The sequence below is a fragment of the Rhinopithecus roxellana genome, chromosome 20 (assembly GCF_007565055.1).
Source record: "Rhinopithecus roxellana isolate Shanxi Qingling chromosome 20, ASM756505v1, whole genome shotgun sequence".
In the NCBI taxonomy this organism is placed as follows: domain Eukaryota; kingdom Metazoa; phylum Chordata; class Mammalia; order Primates; family Cercopithecidae; genus Rhinopithecus; species Rhinopithecus roxellana.
In genome coordinates this window covers 31,830,311-31,853,426 of record NC_044568.1, presented here as the reverse complement: position 1 = coordinate 31,853,426, position 23,116 = coordinate 31,830,311, and the positions used below count along the sequence as shown (strand labels likewise).

Genomic DNA, 23,116 nt, shown 5'->3' with positions numbered 1-23,116 from the left:
GCTTTCTACTTATGGCTAGCCAGTTTTCCCAGCACCATTTATTAAATAGGGAATCCTTTCCCCATTTCTTGTTTCTCTCAGGTTTATCAAAGATCAGATGGCTGTAGATGTGTGGTATTATTTCTGAGGACTCTGTTCTGTTCCATTGGTCTATATCTCTGTTTTGGTACCAGTACCATGCTGTTTTGGTTACTGTAGCCTTGTAGTATAGTTTGAAGTCAGGTAGCGTGATGCCTCCAGCTTTGTTCTTTTGACTTAGGATTGTCTTGGCAGTGCGGGCTCTTTTTTGGTTCCATATGAACTTTAAAGCAGTTTTTTACAATTCTGTGAAGAAACTCATTGGTAGCTTGATGGGGATGGCATTGAATCTATAAATTACCTTGGGCACTATGGTGATTTTCACGATATTGATTCTTCCTATCCATGAGCATGGTATGTTCTTCCATTGTTTGTGTCCTCTTTTATTTCACTGAGCAGTGGTTTGTAGTTCTCCTTGAAGAGGTCCTTTACATCCCTTGTAAGTTGGATTCCTAGGTATTTTATTCTCTTTGAAGCAATTGTGAATGGGACTTCATTCCTGATTTGGCTCTCTGTTTGTCTGTTACTGGTGTATAAGAATGCTAGTGATGTTTGCACATTAATTTTGTATCCTGAGACTTTGCTGAAGCTGCTTATCAGCTTTAGGAGATTTTGGGCTGAGACAATGGGATTTTCTAAATATACAATCATGTCATCTGCAAACAGGGACAATTTGACTTCTTCTTTTCCTAACTGAATACCCTTGATTTCTTTCTCTTGCCTGATTGCCCTAGCCAGAATTTCCAACACTATGTTGAATAGGAGTGGTGAGAGAGGGCATCCCTTTCTTGTGCCAGTTTTCAAAGGGAATTTTTCCAGTTTTTGCCCATTCAGTATGATATTAGCTGTGGGTTTGTCATAAATAGCTCTTATTATTTTGAGATACGTTCCATCAGTACCGAATTTATTGAGCGTTTTTAGCATGAAGGGCTGTTGAATTTTGTCAAAAGCCTTTTCTGCATCTATTGAGATAATCATGTGGTTTTTGTCTTTGGTTCTGTTTATATGCTGGATTACGTTGATTGATTTGCATATGTTGAACCATCCTTGCATCCCAGGGATGAAGCCTTCTTGATCATGGTGGATAAGCTTTTTGATGTGCTGCTGAATCCGGTTTGCCAGTATTTTATTGAGGATTTTTGCATCAATGTTCATCAGGGATATTGGTCTAAAATTCTCTTTTTTTGTTGTGTCTCTGCCAGGCTTTGGTATCAGGATGATGTTGGCCTCATAAAATGAGTTCGGGAGGATTCCCTCTTTTTCTATTGATTGGAATAGTTTCAGAAGGAATGGTACCAGCTCCTCCTTGTACCTCTGGTAGAATTCAGCTGTGAATCCATCTGGTCCTGGACTTTTTTTGGTTGGTAGGCTATTAATTATTGCCTCAATTTCAGAGCCTGCTATTGATCTATTCAGGGATTCAACTTCTTCCTGGTTTAGTCTTGGGAGAGTGTAAGTGTCCAGGAAATTATCCATTTCTTCTAGATTTTCTAGTTGATTTGCGTAGAGGTGTTTATAGTATTCTCTGAACTGGTAGTTTGTATTTCTGTGGGGTCGGTGGTGATATCCCCTTTATCATTTTTTATTGTGTCTATTTGATTCTTCTCTCTTTTCTTCTTTATTAGTCTTGCTAGCAGTCGATCAATTTTGTTGATCTTTTCAAAAAACCAACTCCTGGATTCATTGATTTTTTGGAAGGTTTTTTGTGTCTCTATCTCCTTCAGTTCTGCTCTGATCCTAGTTAATTCTTGCCTTCGGCTAGCTTTTGAATGTGTTTGCTCTTGCTTCTCTAGTTCTTTTAATTGTGACGTTAGAGTGTCAATTTTAGATCTTTCCTGCTTTCTCTTGTCGGCATTTAGTGCTATAAATTTCCCTCTACACACTGCTTTAAATGTGTCCCAGAGATTCTGGTATGTTGTATCTTTGTTCTCATTGGTTTCAAAGAACATCTTTATTTCTGCCTTCATTTCATTATGTACCCAGTAGTCATTCAGGAGCAGGTTATTCAGTTTCCATGTAATTGAGTGGTTTTGATTGAGTTTCTTAGTCCTGAGTTCTAGTTTGATCGCACTGTGGTCTGAGAGACAGTTTGTTATAATTTCTGTTTTTGTACATTTGCTGAGGAGTGCTTTACTTCCAATTATGTGGTCAATTTTGGAATAAGTGTGATGTGGTGCTGAGAAGAATGTATATTCTGTTGATTTGGGGTGGAGAGTTCTGTAGATGTCTATTAGGCCTGCTTGGTGCAGAGATGAGTTCAATTCCTGTATATCCTTGTTAACTTTCTGTCTCGTTGATCTGTCTAATGTTGACAGTGGGGTGTTGAAGTCTCCCATTATTATTGTATGGGAGTCTAAGTCCCTTTGTAAGTCTCTAAGGACTTCCTTTATGAATCTGGGTGCTCCTGTATTGGGTGCATATATATTTAGGATAGTTAGCTCTTCCTGTTGAATTGATCCCTTTACCATTATGTAACGGCCTTCTTTGTCTCTTTTGATCTTGGATGGTTTAAGGTCTGTTTTATCAGAGACTAGGATTGCAACCCCTGCTTTTTTTTGTTCTCCATTTGCTTGGTAGATCTTCCTCCATCCCTTTATTTTGAGCCTATGTATGTCTCTGCATGTGAGATGGGTCTCCTGAATACAGCAGACTGATGGGTCTTGACTCTTTATCCAGTTTGCCAGTCTGTGTCTTTTAATTGGAGCATTTAGTCCATTGACATTTAAGGTTAATATTGTTATGTGTGAACTTGATCCTGCCATTATGATATTAACCGGTTATTTTGCTCGTTAGTTGATGCAGTTTCTTCCTAGCCTCGATGGTCTTTACAATTTGGTATGTTTTTGCAGTGGCTGGTACTGGTTGTTCCTTTCCATATTTAGTGCTTCCTTCAGGGTCTCTTGTAAGGCAGGCCTGGTGGTGACAAAATCTCTAAGCATTTGCTTATCTGTAAAGGATTTTATTTCTCCTTCACTTATGAAACTTAGTTTGGCTGGATAGGAAATTCTGGGTTTAAAATTCTTTTCTTTAAGAATGTTGAATATTGGCCCCCACTCTCTTCTGGCTTGTAGAGTTTCTGCCGAGAGATCTGCTGTTAGTCTGATGGGCTTCCCTTTGTGGGTAACCCGACCTTTCTCTCTGGCTGCCCTTAAGATTTTTTCCTTCATTTCAAGTTCGGTGAATCTGGCATTTATGTATCTTGGAGCTGCTCTTCTGGAGGAGTATCTTTGTGGCATTCTCTGTGTTTCCTGAATTTGAATGTTGGCCTGCCCTACTAGGTTGGGGAAGTTCTCCTGGATGATATCCTGAAGAGTGTTTTCCAACTTGGTTCCATTTTCCCCCCACTTTCAGGCACCCCAATCAGACGTAGATTTGGTCTTTTTACATAATCCCATACTTCTTGCAGGCTTTGTTCATTTCTTTTTCTTCTTTTTTCTTTTGGTTTCTCTTCTCGCTTCATTTCATTCATTTGATCCTCAATCGCTGATACTCTTTCTTCCAGTTGATCGAGTCGGTTACTGAAGCTTGTGTGTTTGTCATGTATTTCTCGTGTCATGGTTTTCATCTCTGTCAGTTCGTTTATGACCTTCTCTGCATTAATTATTCTGGTTATCAATTCTTCCACTCTCTTTTCAAGATTTTTAGTTTCTTTGCACTGGGTACGTAATTCCTCCTTTAGCTCTGAGAAGTTTGATGGTCTGAAGCCTTCTTCTCTCATCTCGTCAAAGTCATTCTCTGACCAGCTTTGATCCGTTGCTGGCGATGAGCTGTGTTCCTTTGGAGGGGGAGATACGCTCTTATTCTTTGAATTTCCAGCTTTTCTGCCCTGCTTTTTCCCCATCTTTGTGGTTTTATCTGCCTCTGGTGTTTGATGATGGTGACGTACTGATGGAGTTTTGGTGTGGGTGTCCTTCCTGTTTGTTAGTTTTCCTTCTAACAGTCAGGACCCTCAGCTGTAGGTCTGTTGGAGATTGCTTGGGGTCCACTCCAGACCCTGTTTGCCTGGGTGTCAGCAGCAGAGGCTGCAGAAGATAGAATACTGCTGAACAGCGAGTGTATCTGTCTGATTCTTGCTTTGGAAGCTTCCTCTCAGGGGTGTACTCCACTGTGTGAGGTGTGGGGTGTTGGTCTGCCCCTAGAGGAGGATGTCTCCCATTTAGGCTACTCAGGAGTCAGGGAGCCACTTGAGCAGGCAGTCTGTCAGTTCTCAGATCTCCACCTCCATGTTGGGAGATGCACTCCTCACTTCAAAGCTGCCAGACAGAGTCGTTTGCGTCTGCAGAGGTTTCTGCTGCTTTTGTTGTTGTTGTTGTTGTTGTTGTTGTTGTTGTTGTTTAGCTGTGCCCTGTCTCCAGAGGTGGAGTCTACAGAGACTGGCAGGCCTCCTTGAGCTGCTGTGAGCTCCACCCAGTTCGATCTTCCCAGGGCTTTGTTTACCTACTTAAGCCTCAGCAATGGTGGGCGCCCCTCCCCCAGCCTCACTGCTGCCTTGCAGTTAGATCACAGACTGCTGTGCTAGCAATGAGGGCGGCTTCGTGGGCGTGGGACCCTCCTGGCCAGGTGTGGGATATAATCTCCTGGTGTGCCCGTTTGCTTAAAGCGCAGTATTGAGGTGGGAGTTACCCAATTTTCCAGGTGTTATGTGTCTCAGTTCCCCTGGCTAGGAAAAGGGATTCCCTTCCCCCTTGCACTTCCCAGGTGAGGTGATGCCTCGCCCTGCTTCAGCTCTCGCTGGTTGCGCTGCAATAGCTGACCAGCAGTGATTGTCCCGCACTCTCTAGTGAGATAAACCCAGTACCTCAGTTGAAAATGCAGAAATCACCTGTCTTCTGTGTCGCTCGCGCTGGGAGCTGGAGACTGGAGCTGTTCCTATTCGGCCATCTTTCACCCCCCCTCCCCCAAAGATCTTACGCTCTTACTGTTTTGAAGTCGAATTTGCATTTTGAAATATTTTTAAGTTTGGAAAACTAGTTCACAACGGTAGAGGTAATTAGACCATTCATATTAAAATTCTTGTTTGTATTTTGTTTGAGATTTCTATGCAAGGATATGAAAAGAGAAGCATTCAATAAGGCACTGTAGCTTACTTATTTATTTATTTTTTTAGGTTTGTTCCTAGATGAAGATTCAGGCAGTGATTATAGCTATGGTGATAAACCAGGTTCTAGTTTACAAAGTTTCATGCCAGAATGAAAAACCTTTTTCCCAGAAATTTTCTGAACAAATCAACATTTGTTCTATGAGCAATTCAGAGCCTATCAAGATTACACTTTAGTTGAGTAGGTGTTTTTTTGTTTGTTTGGTTTTGAGATAGAGTTTCGCTCTTGTTGCCCAGGCTGGAATGCAATGGCATGATCTCGGCTCACCAAGACTTCTGCTTCCTGGGTTTAAGCGATTCTCTTGCCTTAGACTCCTGAGTAGCTGGGATTACAGGTATGCGCCTCCATGCCCAGCTAATGTTGTGTTTTTAGTAGAGACAGGGTTTCTCCATGTTGTTCAGGCTGGTCTCGAACTCGCGACTTCAGGTGATCTGCCTGCCTTGGCCTCCCAAAGTGCTGGCATTACAGGCATGAACCACCATGCCTGGCTTGTTTTTTCCATCTTTTGTCTTTTTAGTTTACAGGTAGATTATTTGTTTCAGTCCCTCAGATTGCCGGTTGTTGTTTCTGAGATAGTGTATTTAAGTGGATTTATGAACTTCCCTCTGCTTCATGCATTTTCAGTTCTTCTTGTGTTTCATTTGTTTGTAGCTGACTGTAAGGACTTTGAGGTAAAGGAATGCACAGCTGAGTTCTTAGAGAAGGTCCTTGAGCCATCTGGATGATAGGCAGTCTGGCACACTAATGTGTTCAAGGTTCTAGTTGAGGTAAGGTTAATTTTGTTGTTAACACCTTTGTCTCTAGCTATAAGCACTTTACTTCAGACTGTCACCGCTGAAGTGCTTATTTTTAATTAAAGTTTATGAGCTGATTCAAATAGCATGTTTTTCACATCTAATTGCCATGTTGTAGGAAGTGTTCTGCAAAATTTAAAGGCAACTGAGTTGTTACCAGATAATTAAACTGGTTTAAATTAATTAAAAGAGGGTATTTGAGATCACTTAAAAAATTAGGACTAATTATGAAGTTAATGGTTTCAAAGAAGTTTTTAACTTCTTAATTGTAGTTCATTGAACAGCTCAAACCTAAGAGGCATTTTTATTGATTTATGTTTTTGAGATGAGGTCTCACTCTGTTGCTCAGGCTGGAGTGCAGTGACATAATCTCGGCTCACTGCAACCTCTGCTAAGAGGCATTTTTAAACTAGCCCATTTTTTGCCTAGAAATTTGTTTATATGTGACTAATCTCTTGACAGTGGGTCCCACTGCAAAATGTAAAAACAATCTTATTTTTCACCTGACTAGGCCTTTTACATTTGCATTCTAATTACAGCTTTGAATTTTTCTCAGTGTTTGTTAACGGACCACAAAAAGCCCTAGTAACCTAAAATGACAAACCAGGGAGTGTGAATACAAGTTGTTGTTGCAGCTCCCTTAGAAAATGGCATCACATACTGCAGTGATTATGTACGAGGCAGTGGATTGCAGCTACTGCTTGTGAGTTTTAAAATTTTGGATTATGCTAATATTTTTTGGTTGAAGTTCAGGCCTATTCATTTGGTTATGATAGGGCCCCCCCTGCCAATCAGTTCTCTGAAACCAATCAAAGTCATTATTTTAAAACAGAAGCATGCCATTTCTCTGCTTAAAACTCCTAATGTATTGTCTTTACAAGGGCTTAGTATTGGCTTTATGGCTTCTCATTGTATAGAAAACACGTAAAATCCAAGCTCCTTCAGATGTCCTTCATGTCCTGATCTTGTTGCCTCTCTCTCTCTCACCTCATGTCTTGCTGCTCCACTGCACACGCCCCCTGCTCCAATTCCTCCCTTTGGCTCCAGCATGAAGGACTGCCTTCCTGCTCCTCCAGCTGCCAAGCCTGTCTCTGCCACAGGCCTTTTGCGCTTTCCCTGCTCTTCAGATGGCTGCTTCCTTCTCATCCTCCTCAGCCTTGCTCCAAGCTGACTTCCTTGGACATCTCAGCAGAACCAGATCCCCACCGCTGCTAGTTATTCTCTGTCACCTACTCGTTATCATTGTGTTTATTGATCTTCCTGATTACAGTGTAAGCTCCATGAGGGTAAGAGCCAGCCTGTCTTGTTCATCCTTTATGTTATGGGTAAAGGCTCCCCACCCATGTTGTATGCTTTTTAAAAAAATCAGATTGTCAGTAGTATCTTATAGGTGTATCTTAATTTAGATTTCCATGTGTTAAGTCACATTATTTTAAATTTCAGGGCACAGATGTGGACTTTGCAGCCTTGAAGGCGGTGGTGAGGCTTGCTGAACCATACCTCTGTGACTCTCAAGTGAGCACTTTTACCATGGAGTGCATGAAGGAGCTCCTCGATCTGAAGGAACATCGGTTGCCCCTGCAGGAGCTCTGGGTGGTGTTTGATGATTCGGGAGTGTTTGACCAGACAGCCCTTGCAATTAAGCATGTCAGGTAGGGAAAGAAGTTGAGAAAAATAACCTTGTGGCCAGAAACTTTGGATGAAATGAAATAATTTTGGTCTGTGTTAGACCCAGATTTAAAACTCAACTGTAAACTTGGTCATTGCAATAATTAAAAATATCCAAAGATAGGATAATCTTTTTTAAATTAAAAAAATTAAAAGTTTTAAATCATTTTATTTTGTTTTTTATTTTTGAGAGAGTCTTGCTGTGTCACCCAGGCTGGAGTGCAGTGGTGTGATCTCGGCTCACTGCAACCTCCTCCGCCTCCTGGGTTCAAGCAATTCTCTGCCACTGCCTCCTGAGTAGCTGGGATTACACATGCGCACCACCACGCCTGGCTAATTTTTGTATTTTTAGTAGAGACGAGGTTTCACTATGTTGGCAAGGCTGGTCTCAAACTCTTGACCTCAGGTGATCCACCTGCCTTGGCCTCCCAAAGTGCTGGGATTATAGGCGCTACCCACCGTGCACCTGGCTAAAAATGGTTTAAATCATTTAATGATAATTTCAAACTTACAGAAAAGATGACAAAACTAGTATAGTTGACTCTTGAATGATGTGGGATTTAGGGGTGCCTATCTCCCCCTACCCCTACACAGTCAAATATCTGAGTATAACATTTGACTCTCCCAAAACTTAGCTGCTGATAGCTTACTGTTGACCAGAAAATAAGCCATACCATTAATATAAATAGTTGATTAGCACATACTTTGTATGCTATGTGTATTATCTTATAATAAAGTGCTAGAAAAAAGGAAATGTTAAGAAATTCATAAGAAAGAGAAAATATATTTACTACTCATTAAGTGGAAGTGGATCATCATAAAGGTCTTCATCCTCATCATCTTCACCAGAGGAGGAAGAGGAAGAAGAGGGATTGGTCTTGCTGCCTCAGGGGTGGCAGAGGCAAAACAGGTGGAAGAGAGGTGGAAAGGGAGGCAGGAGAGGCTGGCACACTCAGTGTAAATTATCAGTGGACCCCACGAAATTCAGACCTGTGTTCTTCAAGGGTCAAGTGTATAAAGAATTCCTGTTTATCTTTTACTTGGTTTTTGCAAATGTTAACAAAGTAGGGGATTCTTAATTGGGTTTGTATGTATTTATAAACTGACTTAAAAGTTGTGGATGTTAAGGCTTATGGTTGGTATATTTCAATACAAGAGTACAGAAAGTAGAAAAAGAGAAAGACAGTGAAGCAGGTTATATACCATGCTGTGTGTACTGCTAAAAGACGAATACACATTTTTTTTAAGCATATGTCTGCTCAAAGCAAGTGTTTTCTTAGGCTGCCTCTAGGATCCTTAGGGGATGTATTCATACCTGTCAGCATTTTTTGCCATAGTTATTTCCACTGCACAAGTGCACCCCTTGTCCCTTCCATGGGAAAGAAAGCCCATACCTGGATCAGTGGGTATGATTTAAACAATTTTTCACATCAATCTTTTATTGGATAGTTCCCTATACAGATGTTATTTTGGATCTTCTGTAGGTAAGTATATTCACCAAAGAAGGCTTACTTTTAGCTATTTAAAAATAGACTTATATTCCCTCAGGAACTAAAAGACTGAGTAATATATAATGACCATAATGTAAATAATATTGCTTGGTGTTTTGTAGTATAAAAAGTACTTTCCATTTTCTATACCATTGGTGAGTTAACCTGGTTTTGCTGAGCTTAACTCGAATGCTCTGCAAAGAAGCAGAACGTTTCAGGCCCTGCTGCCAACATCTTACGGACAGTTTCCGATTGTATGCAAGAACATTTAACCCTAGATGTTCAGTATTGGGCCAAGCAGAGTGAATCTAAAGAACCAGTTTATGTCCAGAACCCAAATAACTCCCTTTTGTTTTTCTCATTTAAAAAAAATCTGTCATTTGAAGCATTTGAAGATAAAGGGATACCTGATACGTTTAGGAAATTAGGAATCAGGGAGCTAATCTCTATTGGCATAGAAGTTCGTAGAAAAGGAAGTATCTGGAATTTTTTTTTTTTAGTATTATTTGAAGAGGAGCCTTGTTAAATTTACACTGCATTTTGAGGGCTGAGATTTGGGTCAGTGCCCAGAGAAGGTCAAATTATAAGGGATTTCATTTGTTCGTTGATTCAATAAATATTTGAGTGCCAGATCCTTAGTCAAGGGTGGGGTATGTCTGGTGCATGAGACACGCCATCATCAGGGAGCTGTCAGTCTAAAGGTGGGAGATGAGCCTTGATGAAATAATCACGCACAGATGTCTGCATGATTGGAAATAGCAGTCAGTGCTGTGAAGAATTACAGAGTGTCCTGAGGTTAGGTCAAGTTGCAGTTCTAGGGTTATTTCCTGGAATAATGACATTTGAACTTGGGTTAGCTGGGTGAAAGGGGAGGCAGGGGTAGGGAAGGGAAAAGATATAGGCGCTCAGTGTGTTGAAGGAGCTGAAAAGCCAGCATGGCTGGAACACAGACAGTGCTGGGTGAGACCTAGGAAATGAGATTAGAGAGGTTGGCAGGGGCCAGACAGTGTGGGGCTTTGTTAGGTGGTTAGTCATTTTTGTCTTTAAGAGCAGTGGGAAGCCACTGAAGGGTTTTTATTCTTGGTTGAATATGACTAGTTTTGTGTTTTGTGTTTTTAATTTTTTTGGAAACAGGGTCTTATTCTGTTGCCCAGGCTGTAGTGCAGTGATGCAATTATGGTTCCGTGCAGGCTCGAACTGTGGGGCTCAAGTCATCCTCTTGCCTCAGCCTCTGGATCAACTGGGATTATAGGCATGTGCCACTACTGCCCAGCTAATTTTTTTTTTTTTTTTTTCTGAGACGGAGTCTTGCTCTGTCACCCAGGCTGGAGTGCAGTGGCACGATCTCGGCTCACTGCAAGCTGTGCCTCCTGGGTTCATGCCATTCTCCTGCCTCAGCCTCCCGAGCAGCTGGGACTACAGGTGCCTGCCACCACATCTGACTAATTGTTTGTATGACAGGGTTTCACCATGTTAGCCAGGATCGTCTCGATCTCCTGACCTCGTGATCCTCCCGTCTCGGCCTCCCAATGCTGAGATTTCAGGCGTGAACCTCCGCGCCCAGCCACCCTGCTAATTTTGTAACAAAATTTTTCCGTAGAAATGGGGGTCTCCTTATGTTGCCCAAGCTGGTCTCGAACTCCTGGGCTCAAGCAGTCCTCCCACCTCAGTCCCATAAAATGCTGCTTTGTGATTTCAAGGGTTCATTGTGGCTTCTGTATAGAAAACAAATGGAGGGAGTTGGAATAGAGAGACCAGTTAAGAGGCAAGAGAGAGGACTAGAGTGGGGATATGGAGAGGACAGATGGAGGCTTACTGAGAGAGTAGAATGACTGGGACTTGGTGGTCAAGTGAATATCGGAGATGAGAAGATGTGAATGAGGTGAGAGAAGTCAAGGCTGACTTACATGTTTCTGGCTTGAAAGAATCAACACTGGGGGAGGTGCAGATGGGAATGATGTGTAAATGCTTGGCATGGTACTGGTGAGGATGACATTGAAGCTGAGTCATGGAATAGAACTGTAAGTTTATCATGTGGAAAAGGCGGAAGACACTTCTGGCAGCTTGACTAACAAGTTACATGGAGGTTTGAAAGAGCTTGTGAAATTGAGAGTTTATGTACAGCGGCTCTGAGGCAGGAGAAGTGCAATATGGCAAGATTATGAATCTATTTATAGTACCACGTTCAGGACTTCTTTTTGAGGACTAAACGCGAGCCAGCAGAGGTTTTTTAATTGAATAGAGGCATGCTTAAGTTCATTACAACAACAAAAGACTCCACTAGAGGGTAAAGGGACTAACAGCCCAGTCTGCAATAATTAGGAGATGACTGGTTTCATTTTCAGTGCTTTCTTTCCATAGCAGAACTTCACAACTTAGCAGACCACAGTTTCATCCTCAATTTCTTTTTTTTATTTTTAAAATTTTAAAACTTTCTTGTTTTTCCTTTTCTTTCACAGCTGTTCACTCGTTCTTTTGGATTAACCAAAGTAGACAAAATCCTTGCTTTTCAAGCTTTGCCTAATTCACTTACTTGAAAAGTGGGAAAAGTTATGTTTAAGTGTTCATATCTGATGTAAAAGTTTGTTTAAGATATGGTTCTATCTTGTTTTTGTTTTTCCCTAAGTTATTCAAAGCATGACTAAACTGAAAAAAAAAAAATCATTTAAGGCAATAGTTCTCACTCTTGGCTACACATTACCGTCCCCAGGGAACTTTAAAAAATACCCCTCTATGTCCAGATAACCATTTAATTGGTCTGGATGGGGCCCTGAACATCTGTTTGTTTGTTTGTTTTTTGAGACAGGGTCTTGCCCTGTCGCCCATGCTGGAGTATGGAGTACAGTGGCATAATTAGATCTCACAGCAGCCTTGGGCCCTGGGGCTCAAGCCATCCTCCCAGCTCAGCCTCCCAAGTAGCTGAGACTACAAGTGCATGCCACCATGCCAGGCTCATTTTTGTATTTTTGTGACAGGGTTTTACCATGTTGGCCCAGGCTGGCCTCAGACTCCTGGGCTCAAGTCATCTGCCTGCCTTGGCCTCCCAAAGTGCTGGGATTACAGGTGTAAGCCACTGTGCCTGGCTTATTTTACTTTATTTTCAAATCCATTATTTTATATGTTAACTTGATTGCACATTTACACATTATTTTATTGCATCTAGAAATACTCTGTGTTCTGTTTTTATATTTGAGAAAGTTTGTAAATTAATACATTTGAAGTGCCAGTATGGTTGTCCAGTACAAGGTTATTTTGTTTCAGTCACTCTCTAGTTTAGTAATGGCACCTTTTTCTCCTCCTCAGAATCTCAAGGGTTTAGTTTTTGAAATTCTTTAATAATCTTCCTTAGGGAATATTCAGCATAATTTTGTGCCATAGTGCTTTAAACAGAAGGAAGGAGTAGATTGAGTCATTTCTACTTTTTGATCCTATAAATACAGTAACCTTTAAAAAATGTTCAAAGTCATATTCAGATCCATGAAAAATATAGTAATCTTAAACATTGTTGTGAAACAATTTGAGGTACTGCTCTCCCTACTCCCTCTCCCAAATTGCACCCTGCTGCCTTCTTATTAAGCTTTTGAATCTAATATATGAGAAGAAAATAATTTCTTATTAAATAGTAATTGCAAATTGTGCAACATGAACTTTCAGTTTTTCTAAATCACAAATGCTTGGATCCAAGATAAAAAGCAAACAACTCCTCAAGAGAAGAAAAATTAGTGACCTTACGGAAATGGTGTTTTAAACTTCCAACAGCTTCCACTTACTATTATTAGAGTGCTATTCAGAATGATTTAACATGTACCTGAGTTATATACCATAAAACACTTTTCTTACTGGCTCTTGGAGTGCTAAGTGGGCTGTTTTAATGATAGGAAAATGTGCCTGAAAGGCAGCGGATTTCAATTTGCTTTTAAACTTTCAGGCATTATAACATTTTGAAGACCAAGTTCCATCAGGACTTATTGTTGACTACCGCAATCTGTTGTCTCAATGTGAGGAGAGTTACAGGAAATTTTTAAATCTGAGAAGCAGTCTGTCAAATTGTAACTCTGATTCCAAGCAGGAAAATATCTCTGTGGTGGAAGGGTTAACCTTTTATTCAGAAATGGAACAGTTGAAACAAAAGCTGAAACTCATTGAGAATCCTTTGTTGAGGTATGTGTGTCTTTGTAATTCTTAGCATCTTTTCTTACTTGTTGTCTTATTGATAGGCCTGTTTTGTTTCTTTAAGGTATGTGTTTGGTTATCAGAAGAATTCTAATATCCAAGCAAAGGGTGTCCGTCCCAGCGGTCAGAGGTCACTCACGTGATCTCCTCCACTATGATGGCTGGTCTCCTGCGGTCCCTGCTCATGGACGGGCTTTGCCAGGAGCCCGGTGAGGAAGGAAGAGAAATTCAGGTAAACAGTTTCTCGCTCCAGGTGGCTTTTTTTTCTTCTGATTCACCACAGATTTTCACAAATCCCACAAAGTATTTACAGGAGCTTTCCCAAGATAGTTTTCTGTGCAGTGGAAGGTAGTGAGATCCCTGCCTTTCGTCCTCAGTAGTCACTTACCAGGCATGTGTTAGGTCAGTGCACCATCAAAGGAGATGCTTCAATATGCGGTTTTTGGCTTCCATTTTCAAAGTTAGACATGAAGGCACCTAGACTAATACTCAAATTAGTTTTTTGGGAATGTATATTTACAAATGTGTTCTTATTGTTTTCTAGTTCCGTAGTGATCCACTGTCTACTATAAATGCCTGCTTCGAAGGTGACACTGTTATTGTTTGTCCTGGCCATTATGTGATACCTGGCACTTTCTCCATTGCTGACTCCATTGAGTTGGAAGGTGAGTGTGGAAGACACACAGCCAAACTCTCACACCTGAAATGTTCAAGTAAACAATAAATCACCGATCTTGTTGAAACTCCAAGAATATGATTTGAACCCATTTGATTTCTAGTTAGCTGCCTTGAAACATTAAGGACAGGGAAAGCTTGAAAGAGGTTGACCCAGTGTTTCAGCAACTTGAGCTGTGGTTCTTTGTAGCAGTGTATATGTTGGGGAGATATTCACAGGCTCATATAGAAAAAAGACCATTAGGAAGAAACATACTTTCCAGATTGTAGGTGGTTTATGGAAAGGAAATCTAATTTCTAGAATTAAAAAAAAAATTCTAGCAATATTTAAAAAATTTTTAATATTTTAAAAATTTGTTCCTTGGTCTTATCTCATAGATGTTACAGATATATTAGTACACGGCTTTTTGTTTTTTGTTTTACACTTAGCTTATTTTTGTGAGAGGTATAATGAAGGGCACTTAACTTGAAATTGGTACAAATTATCTTAATTCTCTAAATGCTTGCTGAATGTCACAAATGATATGCTTTGTGTCTTGACCAAAGTATACTTTAGAAAAGATTAATGTTGAAAGATTCCATTAAAAATAACTCTTTGGGCCGGGTGCAGTGGCTCACACCTGTAATCCCAGCACTTTGGGAGGCCGAGGTGGGCAGATCACTTGAGGCCAGGAGTTTGAGACCAGTCTGGCTAACATGGTGAAACCCCGTCTGTACTAAAAATACAAAAATTAGCCGGGCATGTTGTTGCACACCTGTAATCCCAGCTACTCGGGAGGCTGAGGCAGAAGAATCACTTGAACCTGGGAGGAGAAGGTTGTAATGAGTCAAAATCATACTACTATGCTCCAGCCTGGGCAACAGAGCAAGACTCTGTCTAAAAAAAAATAATAATAACTTTTTGACAGTTATAATCTTATTGTTCATTTAGAGTGATTTCTAAATTTAGGTTACTTTACAATTGTTCGTCTTGGTCCTGTATATTTTCATAATGTGTCAAATTTAGTTACACCTGTTCAACTATTTACCAAAATAGCTTCAAGTTAGCAGTGAAGCTTATAATGCAAAAAATCATATATCATTTTGGGACTTGTGCAGCTGTTCCGAAACTGCTTGAGCTATGCTCTTTATCTTGTCAAAACTTCTAAATGGAAGCAAGGCTGGAAGTTTAGTTTTCTCTTGTTCCTAGTACATCATCTTACCCCTTTTTTGTTTTATGTGTATAATTTTTGTTCTTTCTACTCTCCAATTTTTGATGTATAATATATGTGTGTATATAAATAACACATGTGCAAGATAAATCACTGTGATAAAAACACTTTTTTGGCATAGTGGAAATAACACTGATACTGTAGTTTGTAAGGTACATAAGAATTCCTCCTAGATTGGTGAGGAAATTTTAATGTAATTGCCAGAGTGTTGTAAACAGACATATAGAATGCTGATAGATTAGATATAAAAATGGCTGTATATTGACTAACAGTATAGGTATGAGAATTGGGGAATCAGATGGTATCTCTAGTGTGCATATATGGAGTGTTCATGAGTTAGATTCAAGCTCATCTGATAGTGATCTATAGTTAGCCCGTATAAGAAGAGATACACATTGAGTACCTACTATGTGCAGGTTGTCAGTAGTACTTACAATAGGGTTTTTCTTTCTTGTTTTGAAAATCTATTCCTTTAGGTGATGGTTTTATGTTCTAAGTGGAAAGAAATGCATCATTATATAAAAATTTATGTAAAAATCTTTTTTCTCAATATGCAATTCTTTTTGTACTTTTTTCTGATGATAAAAAGCAATGGTTATTGTAGAAAATATGCAAAGCACAGGCAGATACATACAACAGTCAGAAACAAAATTATTCATAATTCAGGCATTCAGAGTACACCCCTGGTAGCATTTCAGTGTGTGGAGTCCCCTTGCATTCTCTAGGGCCCCCAAAGCCTTTGTCCTCTTCCAGTGTAGATACATTGAGCGGCTTTGCTTGTTAAAAACAGCTGCTGCTTTCATTTACTCAAAGACTCGTCTTTAGACAATGAGAGTTACTTCTTACAGCTTTGTCTATGTGCTTCTGTTTTATAAAGGAAGTCAAGTGAATTCTTTAGTTTTCTGATACTCCAGTTTTTTGTAAGCCCACTCAGGTGTTTGACTTGCATTAATGGTTTGAGCAAGATTTATACCAATGTGATGGGTTTTTTGTTTTTGTTTTTCTTGAGACAGAGTCTGCTCTGTCACCTAGGCTGGAGTGGAGTGGTGTGATCTCAGCTCATTGCAGCCTCTGCCTCCTGGGTTCAAGCCATTCTCGTGGCTCAGCCTCCTGAGTTGCTGGGATTACTGGTGTCTGCCATCATGCCTGGCTAATTTTTGTAGTTTTAGTAGAGACAGGCTTTCTCCATGTTGGCCAGGCTGGTCTGAAATTCCTGACCTCAAGTGATCTGCCTGCCTTGGTCTCCCAAAGTGCTGGGATTATAGGCGTGAGCCACTGCACCTGAAATCTGATGCTTTATTTTTGAGACGGAGTTTCACTCCGTCACCCAGGCTGGAGTGCAATGGCATGATCTTGGCTCACTGCAATCTACGCCTTGGTTCAAGCAATTCTCCCAACTCAGCTGCCTGAGAAGCTAGGATTACAGGCACATGCCACACACAGCTAATTTTTGTATTTTTAGTAAAGGTAGAGTTTCACCATGTTGGCCATGTTGCCCTTGACCTCCTGACCTCAAGTGATCCACCCACCTTAGCCTCCCAAAGTGCTGGGATTACAGGCGTGAGCCACCGCACCCAGCCTTGATCTGATGCTTTTTATTTGCTAATGAGGTGGGCTGTTTTTTTTTCTAGTAACTAGTCAGTTTGTCAGATTTTAAGCCAACTGTTTAAGAGAATATTAAAATTAGATCATCTTGAGAACTGCTTAGGTTTATTCAAATATAATTTATATTAGAATCATAGAATGTTAGAGTTAGAAACAAACTTCCAAGGGTGAGTGCTTTAAAGTTCTTTGACTCAACTGTAAGTCCTTATTATTATTATTTGAGATGGGGTCTCATTCTGTCACCAAGAATGAAGGCTGCAGTGCAATGGCATGATCATAGCTTACTGCAGCCTTAAAATTCTGGGGTCAAGTGACCCTCCCACCTTAGCCTCCTTGTGAGGTGAGTAATTGGTGCATACCACCATGCCTGATGAATTTTTTTTGTTTTTTGTAGAGATGGAGTCTGACTATGTTGCCTGGACTAGTCTCGAACATTATTTATTTTTTGTAGCACTTTTGTAAGTGAATTTAGTGCTGAGCTGATGTGGAATAGTTGATAGGGTTGTCTTCCTGATACAGGGGCTAGTCAGAGAGTTATTAAAAGTTGGATACCCTGGTTTAAATTAAACAGGATATGTGGGGAGATATATTTTATTTAAATGCAACATGGTTGACTGGTCTCATTGTCACCTGCAGTCATTTAAACTAGAGAAAGCTGTTCTAGAGTGTTCATGTTTAGGCGTTTTTCCTCACCCATCTTGAGTGTTCTTGCTCTCTCTTCCTTATGATAGGGCCTACCAGATGACATTGTGATAGAAAAGAGGGGCAAAGGGGACACTTTTGTGGACTGCACCAGTGCTGATATTAAAATCTCAGGCATAAAATTTGCTCAGCACGATGCTGTAGAGGGAATCTTAAGTAAATATCTGAATGTTTGGTTTATCGTTTGTTCTAAGATTTGAAGGAAAACTGTACTTTCTATAGAAGATGGAATTTAATGAAATGTCACTCTTGAGTATAGGCATACCTTATTTTATTGCACTTCACAGATACTGAGTTTTCTTTTTTACAAATTGAAGGTTGTGGCAACCCTGTTTCAAGCCAGTCTGTTGGCACCATTTTCCCAAGATCGTGTGCTCATCTTGTGTGCCTGTGTCACATTTTGGTAACTCTCACAATATTGCAAGCCTTTTTTTAAAAAAACTATAGATGATATGCTGATCTGTGAGCAGTGATCTTGATGTTACTACTGTAATTGTTTTGGGGTGCCATGAACCACATCCATATGGTGAACTTAACTGATAATTGTATGGGTTCTAACTATTCCACCAATCAGCCATTCTCCTATCTCTCTCCTTCTCTTTGGGCTACCCTATTCCTTGAGACACAGCAATATTCAGATTAGGCCAGTTAATAACCCTACAATGGGATCTATGTGTTCAAGTGAGAGGAAGAATGGTATGTCTCTCACGTTAAATTTAAAAACTAGAAATGTTTAACTTAGTGAGGAAGGCATGTAGAAAGCTGAGATAGACTGACACCTAGGTCTCTTGGGTCATTTGGCCAAGTTTTGCATGTAAATGAAAAGTTCATAAAGGAAATTAAAAGCACTACTCTAGTGAACACATGAATGATAAGAAAATGAAACAGCTTTATTGTTATATGGAGAAAGTTTCCGTAGTCTGGATAGAAGATCAAATCAGCCACCACATTCCTTAAGTCAGAGCCTATTGCAGAGCAGAGCCCTAACTTCCTTCAGTTCTGTGAAGGCAGAGGGAAGTGAGAAAGCTATAGAAGAAGAGTTTGAAGCTAGCAGAGGTTGGTTCCTGAGGTTTAAGGAAAGAAGCCATCTCTGTAACATGAAAGTGCAAGGTGAAGCAGCAGGTGCTGATGCAAGCTACAGCAAGTTAACCAGAAGATCTAGCTAAGGTAATTGATGAAGGTGGATACACTAAACAACACATTTTCAATGTAGATGAAATAACCTTCTATTGGAAGAAGATGCCATCTAGTACTTTTCATAGCTAGAGAGGAGAAGTCAATGCTTGGCTTCACAGCTTCAAAGGACAGGCTGACTCTCTCGTTCGGAGCGAATATAACTAGTGACTTTAAGTTGAAGCCAGTGCTCATTTAACATTCTGAAAATCCTAGAGCTCTTAAGAATTATGCCACATCTACTCTGCCTGCGCCCTAGAAATGGAACAACAAAGCCTGAATGGTAGCACATCTGTATGTAACATGGTTTACTGAATATTTCAGGCCCATTATTGAGATTTACTACTGAAAAAGAAGAAAGATTCCTTTAAAAATATGATTGCTTATTGACAATGTACCTGTTCATCAGAGAATTAAAGATGGAGGTGTACCAGGAGATTAATGTTGTTTTCATGTCTGCTAATAACATCCATTCTGCAGCCCATGGATCAAGGAGTAATTTTGACTTTCAAATCTTACTATTTGAGTAATACATTTCATAAGGCTCTACCAGCTATTGATAGTGATTCCTCTGATGGGTCTGGGCAAAGTCAACTGAAAACTTTCTGGGAAGAGGTCATCATTCTAGATGTCATTAAGAATATTTATGATTCATGGGAGGAGGTTAAAATCTCAACATTAAAGTGGGTTCTGGAGAGGTTGATTCCAGCCCTCATGGATGATTGAAGGGTTCAAGACTTGAATGGAGGAAGTAACTGCAGATGTGGAAATAGCAAGAGAACTAGAGCCTGATGATAGCAAGTAGAACCTCAAGGTGTGACTGAATTGCTACAACCTTGGAACAAAATTGGAACAGATGAGGAGTTGCTTCTTATGGATGAGCAAAGAAGGTGGGTTCCTGAGATGGAATCTCCTGGGGAGGATGCTGTGAACATGGTTGAATGACAACGAATGATTTAGAGTATTATGTAAACGTGGTAAAGCAGAGGCAGACTTTGAAGGGATTGATTCCAATTTTGAATAACTTTCTACTGTGGGTAAAGTGCTATCAAACAAGATCACATGCTACAGAGAAATCCTTTCATGAAAGGAAGAGTCAATCAATGTGGCAAACGTCATTGTTGTCTTATTTTTAAAAATTGTCACAGCCACCTTAACCTTCAGCAAACACCATTCTAATCAGTAAGCAGCCATCAACATTGAGGTGTAAGACCCTCTACCAGCAAAAAGATTATGTCTTGCTGAAGGCTCAGAGGATTGTTAGCATGTTTTAGCAAAATAAAGTGTTTTAAATTAAGATGTATACATTTTTTAAAAAACATAATGCTTTTGTATACTTAACAGATACATTATAAACATAGCACTCATTAGTATAAACTCATATGCTCATTAGTATAAATGCAACTTTTAGTTATTTTTTGTTTTTAGAGACAGTCTCACTGTCATGTAGGCTAGAGTGCAATAGTATGATCATAGCTGGGACTACAGGTGTGCGCCACCACATCTGGCTAATTTTTGTATTTTGTTGAGATGGGGTTTTTCCATGTTGCCCAGGCTGGTCTCAAGACTCCTGGCCTCAAGCGATCCACCTGCTCCAGACTCCCATAAACATAACTTTTGTATGCACTGGGAAACAAAAAAAATTGTGTGACTCACTTTAATTGTGATATTTCCTTTATTGTGATGGTTTGGAACTCAACCTGCAATGTCTCTGGGGTATGAGTGTGTATGGAAGGCTGATTATTTATTTATGAAGCTGGGCGTGGTGGGTCACACCTGCAATCCGAGCACTTTGGGAGGCCGAGGAGAAGGGTGGATCACCTGAGGTCAGGAGTTTGAGACCAGCCTTGCGAACATGGTGGAACCCCATCTCTACTAAAAATACAAAAATTAGCCAGGTATGGTGGTACATGACTGTGATCCCATCTACTCTGGAAACGGAGGCGGGAGAATTCCTTGAACCCGGGAAGCAGAGATTGCAGTGAGCCAAGATCGCACCACTGCACTCCAGCCCAGGCAACAGAGCAAAGCTCCGTCTCCAAAAAAAAAAAAAAAAAAAAGTTTATTCATTTAGGCTGGGTGCGGTGGCTTAGGCCTGTAATCCCAACACTTTGGGAGGCTGAGGTGGGTGGATCACCTGAGGTCAGGAGTTCGAGACCAGTCTGGTCCATGTGATGAAACCCCGACTCTACTAAAGAATACAAAAATTAGCCAGGTGTGGTGGCAGGCACCTGTCATCCCAGCTGCTCAGGAGGCTGAGGCAGGGGAATCACTTGAACCGGAGAGGTGGAGGTCTCACTCTGTTGCCCAGGCTGGAGTGCAGTGGCGTGATCTCAGCTCACTGCAAGCTCCGCCCTTTGGGTTCAAGCAATTCCCCTGCCTCAGCCTCCCAAGTAGCTGGGATTACAGGTGCCTGCCACCATGCCCTGCTAATATTTGTATTTTTTAGTAGAGACGGGGTTTCACCATGTTGTCCAGGTTGGTCCTGAACTCCTGACCTTGGGTGATCCGCTCCCCTCGGCCTCCCAAAGTGCTAGAATTAGAGGTGTGAGCCACCGCATGTGGCCTAAAAAATTATTTTTTTATGTACGTAGTGTGACGACTTAGCAATCTTAACCCTGAAGTGAAAAATAGCCTATTGATAATAATTTGTTGTTTAATATTAGTTTCTTTTCTGTGTGGTGATTTTTTTCTTTTAAAGCTTTCCAGTGTTGTGGTCTTTGTTCTCTGTATTCAAGGCAGCACTAGACTGAATTTATTTCCACATGGGAGTAGTGTTTGTTTCCTGAAATCTTTGTATCCCCTTTCTTGAATCAAGGTCTTTTTCTTCCGAGATACTCAGCAAAATTGCTCTCTGATGCCTTTTTTTCTGGTAATGGAAAGTACTTTTGTATAAGTCATTCTTTCTAAAGAATGTTGCTTTTAGATTGTAGAAAATAACTCAAAATATTCATTGTTTTATATTTTATGAATTTGTAATTTAGGTAAGAAAATGTAAATGATAGCCATTGAGAAATATTAGGCCATAGCTAATGTCAGCACCAGGCTATCTCTAACATTGGGAAAGGCACATTACTTCTTAAAGCAATCAGCGTGTTTTTTCAACCCAGTTGTTCACCATGGTAAGACTATGCTGGAAAACTGTGTGCTGCAGTGTGAGAAGACCGGAGTCACAGTGCAGACATCGGCAGAATTTCTAACGAAGAACTCGGATTTCTATGGCGCCAAGGTAGAAGCTCTTGGAGAAGTAGTTTGGGTTTAAGTTGTAAATGAAAATATGAAATATGGGACCAAGATGTATGTGCGTACTCCCACTCTCTTCAGACAGTCATCTCTACCAAGTCAGTCAAACTCAACTGTGGAAGGGTCTTCTCGTGTAGATTTTCAAATGATAGGAAGAAAAGTCATAAATCTCACAATTACTTTATGTAGCTTTAAGAGAGGTTTAGATCCTTAAAATTATAACTTTGTAATTGTAGATTCACACAGTGTTGTAAGAAATAACAGGGAGAGGTCCTGCATTTTGCCCTTCACCAGTGTCCCCTAATGGTAACATCTTGTGAAACCGTTGTGCGACATCACAACCGGAATACTGACATCAATCCAGTCAAGTGGAAGAATATTCCCATCACCACAGGGACCCCTCATGCTGCCCTCCTAGAGCCAAACTCACCTGCTTCTCCCACCAACCTCTTCCTTAACTGCAGGCACAACTACTAAGCTGCTGTTCATTTCTATTTATTTCATCATTTCAAAAATGTAGAAATGGAATCACACAGTATGTGGCTCTTTGGGATTGGCTTTTCTCACTTAGTGCGGTTCTGTGGAGCTTCACCTAGCTCGTTATATGTACCAATAGCTTGCTCCTTTTCACTGTGGAGGAATAGTCCAATGTGTGATTGTTCCACAGTTTGTTTAGTCACTTGTGGGAGGATGTCTAGATTGTCTCCGGTTTTTGCCTATTGTCAATAAAGCTGCTATAAACGTTTGGGTACAGGTTTTTGTGCGAACACAGTTTTCATTTTTTAAGCAATAAATGCCAGTGGATGCAATTGTAGGTCATATAATAGTTGCATGTTTAGTTTTTTTTTTTTTAAAGAAACCTCTAAAATGTTTTTCAGAGTAGTTGTACCATTTTATATTCCTACTAGCAATGTTTGAGTGGTCCAGTTTCTCCATGTCCTCAAGAGCATTTGGTGTTTTGACTATTTCTGTTTTAGCCATTCTGATAAGTGTGTGGTGATATCTCATTGTGGTTTTAATTGCCATTTCCCCAGTTGTTACTGATGTCGAACATTTTCTCATATGTTTATTTACCATCCTTATATCCTCTTTATTGAAATATCTGTGACTTTTGACCCATTTTCTAATTGGATTGTTTATTCTTCTTTACTGTAGAGGTTTGAGAGTTCTCTGTATATTTTAGATACTAGTCCATTGTCAGGTAT

At 40.3% G+C, this 23,116-nt stretch overlaps 1 pseudogene; it reads left to right on the top strand.

The window, feature by feature from the left end:
- The window catches only part of LOC104674316, a 66,306-nt pseudogene extending 44,376 nt beyond the window's left edge, over window positions 1–21,930 (top strand).
- Window positions 21,931–23,116: the final 1,186 nt, after the last annotated feature.